Consider the following 18,179-nt stretch of genomic DNA (forward strand, 5'->3'; position numbering starts at 1 on the left):
CCTCTCTAACAAACTTAGCCATCAGGCTGCCCCAGTAAACCACTTTTTGAATATCTTCTTCATGCAACTCTGATTCCTAAACGTGTGAGTCTTTGGATGTCACCTCAAGCATGGCCTCCTTGCTGAAGTCTCCCGTAAGCCTCCCCTTTGCAACTCTGAGCTCTTAATCCAATGACCTGAGCCTCTCTGACCTGCAGGTAGGTGAAATCCTATCTCCCCTACTACATTTTAAGCAAACTGTGATTCCTCTTCAACTTTCCTTCATTCGTATCCCAGCGGCGTGTCCTTAGCTAGTGAGCAGTAAAATTCTTCTGGTGTAAGGAGTGTACTGTACTATATATCCTGCCAGGGAGACCCGTCTCACATGCCCAGACACCAGCTATCAGCCTTGCATGCCTGTCCAAATTTTCCAACCACATCGTGCCATTTACATGCCATACCTTGACTCCTATTGACCTGTAAAGGTGAGGGAGTTTGGTCTCAGCAGAAAGCCTGCTGCTGCAATTACAGGATAAGTTTCTCGAAGTCTTTTGGCGGTGTCTCTTTCCCCACCCTCCGCGCGTCCAACCGCGACGCGCATTTGGTGACCTATCCGGGAACGTGACTTGGCATCGAGAGGGTACAGCTCCCCTTACCGAGGGAGCTCAGGTCCCGGGCGAGCCGTGGCCCGCCAGCTTTCCGGGCTGGCGCGGTCACCGACCCCGGGTGGTGGCCAGGACGGCCGAGGGCTGCGGGAAAGTGACGCGAGTCTGGCGGGGCGGGGTGGCGAGCGCGGCCCCCTGGGAGGCGGGAGCACCCGGGGCGCTGAAAGCGGCCACGGCTGCCAGGTCGCGGAACGGACGAGGCGGAGGCCACGGCCGGGGGCGCAGCAGCAGCCGGGGCGCACGGAGGGCGCGAGGCTGGATCTGGGCCGCGTCGTCCGCCCAGCGACTCGCGGTCCAGCCCCTCTCCGCCCCCAGGAGGGACAAAAGGAGGGCGGACGGCTGGGCCCGCCCCTAGCCCCTGCTGCGCGCCGCGGCCGCCGAAGGGAAACTGGAGGCACGATCCCGGAGCGGAGAAACCAGTTTGGCCGGTCCCGAGGAGCGGAGGGAAAAGGGCGGACGCGGAGGAAGGGCGCGCGGACGCGGGGCGGGGAAAGGCGAGGAGCCATCGGCGAGCTGCGAGAGCCCGAGGAGCCGCCGCCAACTGCACGAGCTTCCCGGAGCCCCGGGCCAGCCCCCGTGCGCCATGAAGCGCTAGCGCCGCGGCCAGAGCGGGGGCCGGGCGGGCGGGCGGCGGCGGCGGCGGCGGCCAGGTGCGCAGCGAGCGCGCGGACAGGCGCGCGCCCGGCGGATGCCCCAGCCGGGCCCAGAGAGCGCCAGGTAAGCAGGGGCGCGGCGCGGGGGTGCGCCGGCCTTCCCCTCCTCGCGGGGAGGCCCCCGGGTCAGCGAACTCTGGGGCTCCGCGCCGCGCCCCCGGGCTCCGGAGTCCGCACGGGTGGGATTTGGGTGGGGGGCCTGGCGCGTTCGCGGCCTCGGGGACGGGGGAGCACAGCCGGCCCGGCCAGCAGCGCGGTGGAGCGGTCCGTGGGGTTTTCCACCTGCCGGGAGGAGACGGAACCCCACGGAGGCGTTGGGGTTCTTCGCTCGTTTGCTGACACGCACGACCAGGGCTAAGCTCCGAGGGTCAAGCCTGGCGGGGCTTGCGGGTCCTCGGGAAGGGCCGTTGGCTTCCCACAAAGTGTCAGCTGCCCCTCTGGAAGTCTCCCGTGACCGGGCTCTTCCGGAACCCCCTTTGGGAGCCGAGGCCAACGCGTCCGAGAAAGACCTTAGGGCCAGACGTACCTGACCGCACCTGCGGGTAGGGATGGAGGGTGAGATCGCCTCCCCCGGGACCAGGCACCATTGGACATCTTCTGTGCGCTTTTACGCAGGTTGGGAGGTGGTGGGGAAAAGGGTTCCTTTGGCGATTGTAGGGTCGTATCCGCCAGCTCCCATCGTACTGACGGCTACAGCCCGTCTCCGTGCCTTCCCAGTTTGATGGCCAGGGCTGTCACCTCGGTTTATGCGTGAGGAATCGCGACTTGTAGGGCGTGGGTGGTGTTGCAGAGAATGGCAAGTGTTTTACCTCTCACGTCCCCATGCCTCCCCAAGTGAAAGAAAAGCTAGAACTAACTGTCCGCGCAACTTCTCCCAGGAGGTGTGCGCGCCTGGTCCCCACGCGGGGAGCCTCGGAACGTAGATTCGTGACAGCTGCAGAGGTAGGGCGAGGAGGCAGAACCGGAGAGCGGGGTTGACATGCGCAGGTAAGGGGGACCCGGGCCACGTTTCCGCCCAGTGACTCCCCCTCAACCTCACCGACCCTTTCGGCCTGCCGGAGCCGCCTCTGACGGGCTCCAAGTCCTGCTTGGGTCGCTCCGGACGCCGCGGAGTTCCCCTCCCGGAAACCCGTCCGCCCTGTTGGCTTGAGAAGAGATTCCGTCCCATCTTCCACGTTGCATTGCCTTCAGATGTCTTTCTCCACTCCTTGAGAATTAAAAGAGACAACGTAGGCGAAGTGCTTGAACTTTATCCGCCAAACAGTAGGTTAGGGACCAAGGTTAACGGCTTCTAGGAACAGAAACTGAAAAATGATGAGTGATAAAAAGTCTGCAGTGATAGTAAATACAAGTGCGTATAAAAAGAGAAAACAACACAAAACGTGAAATAGAAGTTCTGATTTTCATCGTCTCAGGAGTACTTTTGTGTTAGACCTAAAACACCATTGATTAACTCTGGGCCTATTATTGCAAGCCTTAAAACAAACTAACAAACAAACAAACAAAAAACAAAAGAAAAACTATTATAAATGCATGGACTGTGCAAAAGATGATTAATAGTTATTAGCTGATTACTGTCTGGGGAGAAGTCAGTCTGCCTGCAATTACCCCTCTGAATTCTCTTAATGGTTTTCATTATGTAGTGAAGGCCTCCTAATTTTATAATAGGTAAGGAACCTTAACAGCTTTTTTCACTTGCCATTTTCTAGTGGCTGGTGCTCTGGTAACTTTTAGTGATTTTTCATGTCTGTTATTGAGGGCCAAACAAGACCCATGTGGGTTAATGCTAATGAACACAAATACCATCTGTGTGAGAGCAGCTCTGGCTACTTTCAGGCTTCTGGTTTTTGTTTTAAGGAAAATGCATGCAAGTGTGCACTTACTACCTGTTAGTGATAGAACTGGGAGATGTTTTGTTTTTAGTTTTTATAACTGACGCTTTAAAAATAATGAATTGGTAAAGCATATGGCTTAACGAAAAGAAGCTGCAGGTGTAAGTCAAGTAGGACTAGTTCCGTGTTTAATCTGGATTTCAGTCTCTGTGATCTTAGCATCAATGACACTGACCAGATCTGACTGTAAAATGTTTCTTTCCCTGTCTGTCTGTATTTCCTTCCTTCCTTCCTTCCTTCCTTCCTTTCTTCCTTCCTTCCTTCCTTCCTTCCTTCCTTCCTTCCTTCCTTTCTTCCTTCTCTGTCTTCCTTTGAAAGCAAGGAGCAGTGGAAAACATGGATTTAGATTCCCACAGATTTCATTTCTTTTACTTAAATTGTATTTAATTTTTACAATTTATTTTTATTATATTTATATACTTTTTAAATTGTATAACCTCAGATGAATTCCTAAAATTTCTGAACCCCAGTTACTGGGGGGAAAAAGATAATTATTAGCCTGCTTGGGTTGAGAGAATTAAATGAGAGAACAGGTGACTGATCCATATGTTTTCTTGTTTTCTTTATTAAACTGACATTTTTTAAATTAGTATGATGCCTAGGTAGTTGGTATATTTTAAATAGTGTATTGCCTTACTAATCTCAATTCCATTTTGTTTTTCATAAACAGCACTCATGGAATCCTGGTGACCCTTATAACCCATTCCAGAGAGATTTTAATCTACTAGTTACCTTTGCTCTTTAGTTTCAATCATTGTAAAAGAAGCCTATGCTCTTTTTTTTTTTTAAGGGATTAAAGACTTTTTTTTTTTTTTTTATTGGGGAACAGTGTGTTTCTCCAGGGCCCATCAGCTCCAAGTAGTTGTCCTTCAATCTAGTTGTGGAGGGCGCAGCTCACTGGCCCATGTGGGAATCAAACTAGCAACCCTGTTGTTCAGAACTTGCACTTTAACCAACTGAGCCACCCAGCCGCCCAAGCCTATGCTCTTATGAATGCAGACGAATTTGCTTTTTAGGTACCAGAATGAGTTTTATGGGGCCCATTCATGACCCATATCTCTAAAGAGAGGTGATGTTGAAGTTTCTTAGGACTTAATTTTAGAATTTGCGTCTAGATTAATTTCTTAGGAAGTTTTTTTTTTGTGAGGTCTTTAGGTATCTTGTGAGTTTTCAGGTCTGGTTGTTGGCATCATTCAATTAAATTAATTGTTTTCATGACTGCAGATGTTTTGTTACCTTATTAAGATAAGAAAAATTAATTTGCTGCAAGGAGAATTTTAATAACACACAAAAAGATAGCTTATTCTTCTTTCTTCTGTTAACCAAGTTACTCCTGAATAGCCATCCCTGTGCCCAGATAAAAATAATGCCCAGTCTAAGATCTTTTGAAGTCCTATGTCACTGAAGACCTGGCATTATGGAGGAAGAGTCGAGAACGCATACACACACACACACACACACACACACACACACACACACAGAAGCACAACAGTCTTGTTTCTCACTGTTATTCTCAGAAAACAAATTTTTATTATCTGGTCATTTTGGAACACGTAAATACTGTTTTTAACATTTCTAAATGCATTTCATTTTAAAATAAATTGTTGCCAAAACCATGCGCAATGGGAACTAGTATATTTGATAACTGGTCGCTGCACACACTGAGCCCAGAGGTGGCAGTAAGAAGAGGTTAGTCGTACTCTTTGGATTCCTTTGACCTAACCTTGGAATCCAGGCCTCACCACTTCCTAGCTGTAAAACCTAGAGCAAGTTACTTAATCCTTATAGCTTCAGTTTCCTTACTGTAAAATGAAATAACAACAGCAGGACCTCATAGGGTTGTTTGTTGAGTTCCAAATGAAAGAATTTAGCTAAAGGGGCTTAGCACAGAGTTCCACAAACAGTAGACATTACTGTTGTGTTGTTGTTGAGATCGCGCAGTAAATATTTATCGCTCTTCCCGCAATTCATTGCCTTTGTCCTAGACGGTGTAGGAAGCAGGGATCTCTTATATGTTAGCATTTATTTAGCAAACGTAGGTACCTATTTGCATCAGGCACTGGCAAGAAAGTCCCCTAGGTAGGGGTGAAGTTTTGAACCTCCAGATCCAGGGCTTGCATTCTGGAGTGGGGGCTCTGGGTAGCACAAAGAACTGGGCTGCTAGTGACCTAGGGACATGCCCACTCAGTCACAGCCATGTGGGTCCCTGGCTGCTCTCACCTGGGTGCTCTTCCTTCTGCACAGTGGAAGCCCTTGAGACACACTGAGTGCAGCTATGTCTCCTTTAACCCTCACTTCCTGTCTGTCTTCCCTCGCCCTCAGCCGCCATACTTCCGATTTATTTTTTTGGTTTTGTTTTGTTTTTGTAAATTACTCTTTCCTGTTCAAAATTCAGGTGTTTCTGCACCTTGAGCCTTCTTTAAAGGATCTGTGCTCTCCACCTGGTTTCTTAGCGGTGGCACCTGGTAAGTGTCGCTAATGACAGACACTTGGTACAATCCCATTCATTCAGTCAGTCATTGATTTTAAAATGGCTTGAGCATCTTCTCCCCAGGGGCTATGCAGGGGATTACCTCCCTGCTTCATGGAGGCTTGTGAGGTTTTCAGAGGGCCTGAGTTGTGGGTTTTTTTTTTTTTTTTTTCTTCTTTGGTAAGAAAGTTGATCAAGTGTTCTCTCTCTCCCTGCCCTGGACATTGTCCCTCTCTGCGAGGAGAGTTTGTTGCGTTAGACCCTGGAGGATGGCCCAGGCCACTTCCAGCCCTGAAGCTGTGTGTTTCATTATCAGTCTGTCTCCAAGTCGACTGACTTTGCATTTCATAAGGGAGTGCTGAGCCTGGATGCTGTGGAGGGTCAGGGTGGGAAGCCCGCTGACTCCTAGGGAGATGGAAGTCACCCTTGTTCTAGAGCAGTCCTTCCTTGGTGACAACCACCTCCCCACGGTGTGACTGAGAAACCTGGCACTTCTGCATGGAGCACATGTGTAGCCTGACCTTTGGCTGGTAGCTTTGGTCTTTATTTACAGGGCTGTCGTTTATGGCTTTGTCTCTTTACTGAGTGGCTTTTGTTCCACCAGGGTTGAGGTTTGTTTGATTTTGTGCAGGCCGTGTTTGAAATCAGTTTTCTAACCTTTACTCAAATTGAGTTGAGCAGGAATATCCTCATTGGAACGCCTCAGGCACCAAGCACTATCCACTGTCCTTACACACAGCCTCTAGCCGTCCATCCTTGCTGTTTGGGAAAGCGTCCATGGGTTGGGTGTGTTACTGATTTTATAAAGTGTGAGAAGACTTGTACCCAAATCCTTACTCTGTCTTCTTGGGACACAGTGAACTACTGAGACCATTCTCTGAAACCTGTATGTGATCTGTGGACCCAGAAAAAAACATTTCATATTCTTTATAAGAAAATAGATAATCATTTGACTTGAGTGATTTAAATATTCACTCATGTGGGAGATGGATGGGTCAGGTTTTGTACATTTCATGCTGGAAAATGTTGGCCCAACTGCCATATTGGAAATAAATGTGAGAGCCTCTAAACCAGGCACTAAGAATTTTTGTGGGCCTCTAAGTCTCCAGAATTTTTGATAAAACAGTGAAACTAAGAGTGGGGTTTATCAGTCTACAGAGATTGTGAGAATTAAGTGAAAATATACTTTTGGCACCAGAACAACTTTGGGAGGAGAGGAGGTTCTCCATGATCTCACCTTAGTGCAGAAGTTTATTTCATGGGGGTTTCTTAATTGTGATAAAATGCTTAGGAAATTTACCATTTTAGCCATTTTAAAGTGTGACTTCAGTGACAATAAGCACATTCACAATATCGTACAACTATTACCACTATCCATCTCCAGAACTTTGTAATCATTACAAACAGAAACTCTGTACCCATTCAACACATACTCCCTATTTCTCCTTTCCCTCAGCCCCTGAGAATCTCTGTTCTATTTGTCTCTATGAATTTGGCTATTCTAAGGTACCTTATATAAGTGGAATCATACAATATTTGTCCTTTTGTGACTGGCTTATTTTATTCAGCATAATGTCCTCAAGATTCATCCATGTCATAGCCTGTGTCAGAATTTCCTTCCACTTCCTTTGCAAGGCTGAATAATATTCCATGGGTAGGTACAAACTACATTCTCTTTACCCATTTATCTGTCGATGCGCACTTGGGTTGTATCCACCTTTAGCTATTGTGAATTGTGCTATTATGAACATGGACATACGAGCACCTGTTCATTGTGGTTTTTGAGATCTTATTCAGTTTTGTGAGATTTCTGTTTCATAGAAAGTGGTTAAGATGGGCAGAGACATGTAGTATTTAATACCACACTTTCCTCCAAAACAATTTGGAGATAAGAACTTGGGGAACTGCTGGGAGGATGGTTGTGGTGAAGACACGTGAAGAGCAGCCACACACTTCTCCTTTTCACCAGCAGCTGCTCTGACAAAGCTGGTAGTCCTTTGGCATTCCATCACCCAACCGGCCTGCGGTGTGGCTGACACTGCTCTGTGCCAGGGCCGGCGTAAAAACTCAGGAGACCTGGCTCCACGACCTGGAGACCTCTGCAGACCAAAGCTGCCTTCTGGAAAGGACCTTCTGTCGTGGAGAAAAAAATCCTTAACTTTCCTCCAGAATTGACTTGGATAAAAATACTTTTTTTGTTTTTGATGGAGGGAAGTTTAGAATGTGAGAAAAACTGATTTTTAGATGTTTAAAAAATTGAATACTTAAAAGTCATTGTTTTTTACCTTAGGGTAGAAACCAAGATTTTCAACATGAGCTTTAAGGCAAGTTACAGACTATAAAGTGGCAGAACAATCCAATGTTGCGTCTGTGTCGTGATAATGGGTTTGTAGGTGGAGCAGCATAAAAACCAGAAGACTTTCTGTATTGATGTCCGTCTATGTTACAGGCATCTTAATCTATATTTTCTAGACAACAATACAGTCCCATGTGAGTGGATGCTCATACTGTGCCCTGAAAATTAATCCAAATAAGGATTTGCATGTTTACTTTTAGCAGGGTTTTTTGTTTGTTTGTTTTGTTTTTAAGTAAGAAAAAAAAAAGTCTTCAAATCAGCCCCAAATATCACCATCTTGGGTATCATTCCACCTTCCTATCCAATGCTAGTCCCAGCCAGAAAAAGGGTACTGTCACACGGCTAATCTCTCAGAGGGTTGATACTTCCTGTAGCTCAACTTGTTTAAGATCATTTAGAATTTTTTTTTTTTAAATCAGTCTTAGGCTTTCCCTCTTACATAGAGAAACATGGTGAACATTTTTAGAGTCAGTTTGAGAACCTCAGACTGCGTGAGCGGTGACATAAGTCACATCCAATGTGTCTTTGCGATTACTTGGACCAACACTGTTTTTAAAACTTGAAGAAAGTTTGCTCAGGCCCTGAACTCTTAGTTAACTATTGGTCTCATTTCCTGAGTTCTAGCTTGAATGGCCAAAGAAGTAAACTCCTCGGGAACTTCCTGTCTCCTCAGTCATTCCCCCCGCTTTAGCTTTACAGTGTCTGAAACAGAGGCCTCACTTAGCCAGCCCCACGGTCAACAGATACTTATGGAGCATATCCAGAGTGCCAGGCACTTGGCACCTGTCAGTGAATCAAGGCGGTAAAGAGCCGGCCCTCAAGGTGCTCACATTCTAGGAGGGAAGAGAGACGGTAGAGAATGAAGATAATAGATTCTATGGTATGTTTGAAGATAAGTGCTACATGGGATAACAAGAGAAATCTGAGCAGGGTAAAGGGATTGGGGGCCCAGGCATCAGGATGCAATTGTAGAGTGGAGGAGATGACGCTGAAGAAAAGATTTATGAGGGACGAGTGTCCAGGCAGAGGACAAACTTCTTGGTGCAGAGGCCCTAACATGGGCATGCCTGGCTCCTCTGAAGTCTGATGAACAGGTAGTAGGCTGTTCTTCATACCTGGGTTGGGGCGGCAGGAGAAGACGAGAGCAGAGAGGTAGGGGAGCCTCCCTTGTGCAGGGCTTCCAGAAGCTGGTGAGGACTTTGGCTCTTTGACTTTGTGCAAAATGGCCAGGGGATGGTGTCGGTGTAGGACATTGCGCATTGGAGAAGCGAGATCTGTGATCTGAGTTGAGTTTTCAAAGGTTCCTTCTGATTGCTGTGTGGAGACCGTTTAGGAGGCCTGGACCCAGGTGAGATGTCTGAGAGAGAGAGAGAAGGTTGTGGATATATTTTAAAGGTAGAGCCAACAGGATTTCCAGACAGCTTGGATATGAAGTGTGAGAGAAAGAAAAGCCAAAGATAACTTCCTTGGCAGAGCCTGGGTAGCTGACGAAAATCTGAGTTTCCAAATGCTGTAAATTCAGTGGGCTGCGTTCAGATCACTCATAATAGGTTATAAAGAGGCCCTTCAGAAATATGTGTATTTGTATAAGTTTTGGTTCCGAGAACTTGAACTGTGTTTATCAGCAGATCATGTCTTCCTCCTTTGGTGGAGGAGAGGGGTGGTGTTAGAAAAAGGAGAGGATGTGCATGAAACAGAAGCCTTTACTGGTATTGGAAGGAAGATGGTCTGTAACTCACAGGGTACTTGGGGCAAGGAGGCCTCCTCTGCAAGAGAAAACGCTGCCCCTCCAGGTCTGCTGCCAAAGGTGCTGACAAGGCTCTACTCCCTTCCTCCCCTGTGTGGTGCGTTATCTAGTTGGGAAGGCAAGCTCTTCCCAACCCTCCAATACACAGGCTGGCCACCCCCATCTCAATACACATATGCTGTCTTTTACAAACAGCTGTATTGAGATATAATTCATATACCATACAATTCATCCCTTTAAAGTGTACAATTCCATGGTTTTTAGTATATTTAGAGTTGTACAGCCATCACTACAGTCTATTTGAGAAACTTTTCAGCACCCCAAAAAAGATATCCTGTAGCCTTTAGTTGTTGCTCGTATTCCCTTCTGCCCTCAGCTCCTGGCAACCTCTAATCTACTTTCTGACTCTGGATTTGCCTATTCTAGACAGTTTATATAAGTGGAATCATACAATATGTGGTCTTCTGTGATTGACTTACTTAGCATAATGTTTTTCAGGTTCATCCGTGTGGTAGCATTTATTTTTATTTTTAAATGTTATTTATTTTAAGTGTGTTTTTCCAGGACCCATCAGCTCCAAGTCAAGTAGTTGTTTCAATCTAGTTGTGGAGGGTGCAGTTCACAGTGGCCCATGTGGGGATCGAACCGGCAACCTTGTTGTTAAGAGCACTGCACTCTACCAACCATGTGGTAGCATTTATCAATACTTACTTAATTTCTCTATATTGACGAATACTGATGTTATTTTTGCACATGTTGTGTTCTTTTTTTTTTCCAATTACAGTTGACATTCAATATTTTATATTAGCTTCAGGTATACGGCATAGTAGTTAGACATCTATACAATTTACAGAATGATTCCCTCTGATCAGTCCAATACCCAGTATGCATAGTTATTACAATATTATTGATGATATTCCCTATACTGTACTTTACATCCCTGTCACTATTTTGTAACTACCAATTTGTACTTCTTAATCCCTTCACCTTTTTCACCCAACACATGATGCATTTTTGAAAAGAACACAGGAAATGGAAAGGTGTGCTAGTCACAAATAGACTGACACATTATAAAGGGAATTGGTTGTGCCCAGAAAGCTAAATGTGTGTGCGTATGCATGCACGCATTAATTTGTTTTCTTTTTCACAGTTGAGTACAAAGTCCATGGAAATTGCCAGTATATCTAAAGACTGGTGGCTTTCTAGTGGCCGAATGATTTTCTTTCATTCAGGGATTCAACAATTATTTATTAAATAATTATTTAATAAATTACAGTATTACACTGCGGGCCCTGTGACAGGTACTGGTGATTAATACAGGAATGAAAAAAACAGACATGGTCCTCCCCCTCGTGTGGAGTACACAGGGTTGTTGGGTGGGGTTGGGGTGGCAAGAGTAGATATTAAACAGAATATTGGACAAAAGAGATGTGAAACAAGCTGACATTATTAGAATTACAATCTATGATAAGCACTTAAAGGACAATAAGACGTTACTAAGAGAATAATGAGAGCTTACTTTAAAATGGCCCTAGAGCAGGGGTGTCCAAACTTTTTTCAATGTTTTTTACCAAGGTCCATATGCGGTAAAATACACAAACAGCCGGGCCACTCACTCAAGGTGAAGTACTTATTGCCTCACCTGATTTATTTAAGTAAACTAAATATATTTTTGGAATTTGCTGCAGGCCAATTAACAATGGATTACGGACCTCAGTTGGCCCTCGGTCCGCAGTTTTGACACCCCTGCCCTAGAGGAACCCAAATGGCCTTTGGGGGAAGACTGGATAAACAAAATGTGATGTATTCCTACAATGGAGTGTTATTCAGTCTTCAAAAGGAAGACTGACACATGCTACAATGCGGATGAACTTCAAGGATCTTATGCTTCCTGATGAAGGCAAGATACAAAAGGACAAATATTGTACGATTCCACTTATATGAGTACTTAGAATAAATAGACAAAATCATAGAGACAAAGTAGAACAGGGGTTACCAGGGCCAAGGGGAGGGGGAATGGGGAGTTATTGTTTATTGAGTACAGAGTTTCAGATTGGGATGATGAAAAACTTCTGGAAATGGATGGTGGTGATGGTTGTACAACAATGTGAATGTTCTCAATACCCCTGAACTGTCCACTTAAAAATGGCTAACATGGTAAATTTGTTGTTGTGTATGTTTTACCACAATAAAAATGAGCTCAAGAGGGTCTCTTGGAGGAAATTATACTTAAGTTGAGACCTGAAGGATAGGATAAGAGGTCACCCATCAGGCCTGCCTTTAGTGGAGCCAATGGGAACAGCATCTGCAGAGGCTCTGTGCTGAGAGCTTAGTGCTGTGTCTCGGGAACTGAGAAGGGAGTGATGATGGCTCCAAGAAGTATGGAATGAGGTGTAGGCATAGACCAAGCTGATAGGAGGGCATTAATGTGTTTTTAAGCAGTGGAGTGACCAGGTTTGATTTCTGGTTTCAGTTGATAAGTCAGGCTATGATGTGGAGAATGGGTTGCTGGGAAGAGACCAGTCAGGGGGCTGCTGCCAGCGATGATGGAGGCTTGGCCAGGATGATGTGAGTGGGAATAAGACATGGAGCGTAGGAGCTGCATTTTAGAATTGGAAGTGGAATCTTGGTCTTGGTGAGACATTGGATTTGAGGACCTCCTAGAAGGCAAGTGCCAAGTGATTTTCAACTTTCTTAACATAAGCGGCTGAAGGTAATGGTGTCAGAGACAGAGCACCAGGCTGGAGGATTAAGAATTTAGCTTTGGTCATGGTAAGTTGCAGTTTCTGGGGCACCCAGGAGTGGCTAGAGGTCAGGCTTTGACAGATTCAGAACTCCTGGCTGGAGACATGAAACCTTCAGAACTGGAAGTGAAACCTTGAGAACTGGCAGTTCTCAATGGACTTGGGTTTGAAGAGCTCCACAGGGACACTGGGGAAACTTAGGGAACAAGTGCTTCCTATCCTTAGGGTCAACCTTTACATTTTGACAGATTTTGTGGAATCAGACATTTAACTGTTTGTTGAGCAATAAAGCATTTAAATTTGAGCCCCCCCCCCAACTCCCCCCCAAAAAAGCACTTGTGCAAATGCGTACGCCCTGCCTTCTGGGGGAAGAGGACAGTGGAAAGCTGACTTAGTATTGTCTAATAGACTGGACCACCATACACAGCTGAGAATGTTTATCACATGCAGGAAATGGCCAGTTTGTATGTAATGGGAACTCACTAAAGTCAGTCAATTTCTCATGGAAAATAGGGTATTTGAATTGGCTTGTGTGGCCTCACCTAAAAAACAAATCACTCTAACAGCGTGTATAGGGTAATATGACAAAATGGTGCTGCCTTTGCTGGCAAAATCCTGTGCTTTCCACATGTAGTATTTATCCACTCAGTCATGTGGTGTATGTATTTACTGGCCTCTTTTTGCAAGTGAAGGAACTATAACTTGCCTGAGGTCTCAGAACTAGTAATGGACAAAACCAGAAATTGAACTCAGGTTTCCAGACTCCCATGATGAGGGTTCTTTCCCGGACCTCACAGCTGATACTTGGAAAAACAGTACAAATGATCCATAAATAGGTTAGCAAATAAAAATACAGGGCACAGGGTGAAATCCGAATCACAGATAAACAACAAATAATTTTTTTAACATAAGCATGTCCCGGGCAATATTTGGGACATACTTATACTAAAAATTATTTATTATTTATCTAAACTTCAAATTTACCTGTGTGTCCTATATTTTATTTGGTAGCACTACCCAGAAATGAACTTTTGGAATATGGACCTGTTTGTAGTTTGAGGACTATCTGTATATTTAAGCTCCATTTGACAACTCCTGGATCGTCTATGCATTTTTAAAAACTGGGGCATGGGAGTGAAAGAAGGATTGATTTATTTGCTAGTCTCTCAAAATGGCTGTTGTGTTAATTCTCCTGGTCTTTAAGGAATATTCATAATTTGTAATAACCGGCAGTCTGGTATTGATTGGGCACACACGTCCTGGGTTCAGACAATGCCGGATCTGGCCAAGTCACTCACCAGATGTTTGACCTTGGTTAGTAATAACAATGCTTGATGTTTTGAGACCACTACATACATTTCAAATCTTCTCATTTGAGGGTTGTTAGGACAGATATGATCCCCATGGAACAGAAGAGAAACGCAAGGGTTTAGGTGCATAATCAATGGCTGGGACTGGGCTAAGACACTCTTCCCAAAGTTCAGAGATCTTCAGTTCACTTTCTAAGTTTCCATTTCCTTATGCTTCCAATATGGCCCTGATGTTTTATAGGTTATCCTTCCACTGTCATTCCATGACTTTCTGTGGTCTCATTGGCCATAAAATTCCAATTTTCAAATATACATGGTATACATAATTTCAAGCATTATAGGTTAAGAAGTCAATGAAACATACAGTTTCCTGAGGGCAGATAAGTACCGTTGGTTCTGTTTTGGTCATTCTACATTCACTTTTATAAAGTATGTTTACATCTACACAATGACTACTACACATCCCTTGAGAAAGTTTATAAAATTTCAAATGAGGCTTTAAAGGTTTTCTTCCCTCCATTTTGAGAGATTATAAATCTTTAGAAAAATAGAATTATACTAACATTTGTGTACCTGATCACTGAGGTTTGACAAAATTTAGAGCATTTTAAAATGACAAGACTTTTTTTTTTTAAGTTGAAAATCCATAAAGCTGTGTAGTCAATGAGGCACTAAAAGCCAGTTTTGAAAAAGCAACTCATGGCGGGGACCAAGCCAGAATGACAAGAGGAAATCCTTGGTGTACCCCGTGCTACCCAGCTTCAGCGTTCTAGATGGGATTTTATGCTTTTTCTCAGATGAAGTTATGTCTTCTTATAGGGTAATAGGATCCTTTGCATGTATCATAAGGAAATCAGTAAGTATAACATGGCTTTAATTGCACTTGGCACGGGACTAAGGTTGGTGACTGTTGCAAGAACTAAAGTACATTTTACTTGCTAGTAAAATTTTGTTTTACTATGTTGTCTTAGGCATTGCACAATGATTTCCAGTCCAGAGTACTCTTAGAACTTCATATTAATATCACGTTTATTGTCTTCAAAATTTTATATTTGAATACTTCAAATCTTTCAAATAATATTTCTCTTTTAACGTCCTGTTGGCAGTGCCGGGAGTCTTCAGAATTTGACGAAGCCGTAAGTTGTTACAGATAATTTTTCTGTCGCAACATATTCAAAGTCAGTGTTATCTTCCATATCTGGCTGTATTTTAACCCCTCTTACTAGACAAAGATGATAGTACCTGTCCTTTGTACTCAAGCAAATCTTGATTTTTTGAAAAACTTCCTTTAACATGTTTTGGAATTCCTAGTTTTCACTGAACCTTTAGAAGGCCACATTTCTTTATTGAAATGAAGGGGCTTAGTTTAGGAGATAACCAGCAAAATTCCCAGCTCTCACATCCTTGTTTGTGTTTAATGTACTGGATCCATCCCTTCCCTACCTCTGGCCCAGCCAGTTTCCACTTAAAAGGTGATCCTGAGATTTTTTTTTTCTTGGCTCATTTCCTGGACTGTTGCAGACACTGCCTTTCACAGAGCACCCCACGTGTGCACATATCCTTAGTGATGTTAAAATGTCAGGGTTATTACTATTTCATAATCCTGGCATTGTAATACACTCTTTTAAAGTGTGGGCTGTTGTTTGAGGAGGAAAGCATTCAGTGCAAAAAGAAAAAGGATGTCAATGAAATAGAGTGGACCCTAAGGATCTGCATGGGATTGGTTCCAGGACCCCCTGTGGATACCAAAAATTCGTAGATGCTCAAGTCCCCTATGTAAAATGGTGTGGTATTTGCACATAGGCTACAGCAGGGTGTCACTTCATTCGGGTAGATTCAGCGTTAGTGCTTGGCACGTGGCAAATTCAAGTTTTGCTTTTTGGAACTTTCTGAGATTTAAAAAAATATATTTGTGATCACTGGTTATTGAATTCATGGGTGTGAAACCTAGGGATACGGAGGGCCGACTGTATTTGATCATTAAAATGCTTTCAGTAGAAGGAATGTTTTCATTCCTGAGGTTAATGGTGCAGTTGCTTCTGCTAACTTTGCCTGATATCAAATTTCCCTTCCCTTGTTACCTAGAGTTCTGTTGGGACAGAGCACGCTCCCTCTGTCTCAGGGTCTCTGCAGTGACTCTTTGCCCTCTCCCCTGTACCTGCTGACCAGGTGCGACTCCCTCCTGGAAGATGTTCTAATCCTCCATCCTTACCACCCTTCCTCCCTCTGTCCTAGGTCATAGCGAGGGGGCCACTCCCTTGTTCTGGTGGCTCTCTGTGCCAACTTGGATCGTGCCAGCTCAGAGATGGTAGCTAGCTTCTATTTCTTGAGCTAACTTAGTTCATTTACTAGTGGTGGCCTAGACACTGGTTTTCAAAGTATGATCTCTGGACCAGCAGCATCTTGGGCACCCCCCCGAGACTTACTGAATCAGACACTCAGGGATTGGACCCAGTAGTCTGTGTCTGAACACAGCTTCAGGTGACTCTGATGCCTGTTCCAGGTTGAGAACCACTGGCCTAGAGGTTTTTGATGAGTAGATTGCAACATAGTGTCCAGCCACCCCGGGGTAGGGTGCGTCAGGATTCCTTAGTAAGCTCACCTTAAGCAGGTGAGAAGCAGGACAGATGTGGGCCCAGGGGTGTGCCTTTCCTGAACTGTGTTTGTCTGTCTGGACTAGGTTGCACCTTGGTGAGAAGAGCACCTTTTTAGGGTTCATTAATGTAGCCCCGTCTCCAGCACAGTGCTTAACGTGTAGTAGCTGTTCTACAATCACGTATTAAGCAGTGGAGTCAGAAGCATGCCTTTTTCCACACACAGTCACTGGCTTTAACTGCCATTGTTGAAAGATATTCTAAGAGAGAAGGCATTGAAGTTGGTTGTATCTGATAAAAAGAACCCACCATGGCCTGATCAAGTAAGCTTTATGGCTTTCATTCCTTCGGTAAGATGCCAGAGAAGAATAACCTAGTTCTTGGAACTTAATACTTAGTAAAATAGTCACAAATGAAAATAGATATTTCAAGATTTTTGCACCAATTTTTGGTGCATGTTGCCGTGCTTTGCAAATACCACAAAACGCCAGGGATTATTTTTAGTTAGCTCGTACTTGGGAAAAGCAGACTCTTGTGATACCTTCGCCCAGGTTAGAGATCTTTCTTTTTCTTTGAAACTTCCAGACCATTCTATAACTCTGAACTATAAAATATTTGTACACAAGGGAAAAACAACCAACGCCTATATTTACTCACTGTTCTGGTTTGGGTTTATGTTATTGTCAACAAACAATAAAGATAAAGACTTTTCAAGATCTGGAGGGTATTTTGGGGTTAGAATAACTACAATGGTTTCCTCTTAGATGGAGCAAAGTCAAGCTGTGTATTAGGACTGGTTTTATTCAATCAATTTCAGGTGCTTGTCCAGAAAACCAGAACATGAGAAAATTGAAATGATTTGTGGAACTCTTATCCTGGGTTGGCTATGAAATTTTTTGAGACAGAAGACAGGTACCATGTTTATTAAAGATTTTGCAAAAGTATTTCTAACCTAATCCACCAGAGACGATTTTGGCCTCTAGGGGACATTTTAGTTTGGCACAACTCAGGAGGTGCTGCTGTGCCACCAGCGTTTGATGGTAGAAACATCCTGTAATGCACAGGACAGCCCTCCCCCGCCCCCAGCACCCAAGAGGTCGGGAGCACCGAGGCTGGGAAACGGCTGCTCTAAACTAGAGACAGGCATCATCTTAAATGCTGGCGTTCTTCAGGACTGAGTCCCAGGCCACTTCTTACTTTCTGAGGTTATCTCCTCCATCTCTGTGGTTTTCAATACTATCAATGTGCTAATTCCTGCTGAATGCACACTGTAGCCAGCTTTTTCTTTCTACCAGCCTGTTATCTCCAGAGCACCCCAGACACAGCACATCCAGCAGTGAACTCCCAACCAGCTTAGAAGATGACTCCTCTCTAGCTGGTGCTTAAGCCAGACACTTGGCCTTGAACTGCGACCCCCTTTTCTCCCAAACTTCACCACCTTGCCCTCCATTTCCAGTCTATCTCCAGATCTGTTGTTGCTTCTACCTCAGAAGATCTCGAATCTACCTGATCATCTCCCCTGCCGTCCCCTTAGTTCAGGCCACCACCCTCCCTCTCCTGGACCACCCCAGGATTCTCCTAACTGATGTCTCCATTTCCACCCAGAGCAGCCCATCTGATCCTGGAGCCCATCCACACCCAGCTGCAAACTCTGTCATCATTGCAGTTATAACAACATTTCCCTCCTTTCAGGCCCAGCCTGCTCTGACCTCTGCTTCCTCCCTGCAGTTCCATTCTTGTCCTGCTTCAGTTTCTGGAGCATGACATGC

The 18,179-nt window shown here is 44.7% G+C and overlaps 1 protein-coding gene across 1 annotated transcript in view; it reads left to right on the top strand.

Annotated features, from left to right (window-relative positions):
* The first annotated feature begins 1,056 nt into the window (after positions 1-1,056).
* The window catches only part of ATP8B1 (ATPase phospholipid transporting 8B1), a 114,345-nt gene continuing 97,222 nt past the window's right edge, over positions 1,057-18,179 (top strand). Inside the window, exon 1 of the mRNA XM_081078402.1 lies at positions 1,057-1,361. The gene's annotated coding sequence lies outside the window, so the exon portion shown is untranslated. The remainder of the gene's footprint in view (positions 1,362-18,179) is intronic.

The sequence above is a fragment of the Rhinolophus hipposideros genome, assembly GCF_964194185.1.
Source record: "Rhinolophus hipposideros genome assembly, chromosome: 17".
NCBI classification, from domain to species: Eukaryota; Metazoa; Chordata; class Mammalia; order Chiroptera; family Rhinolophidae; genus Rhinolophus; species Rhinolophus hipposideros.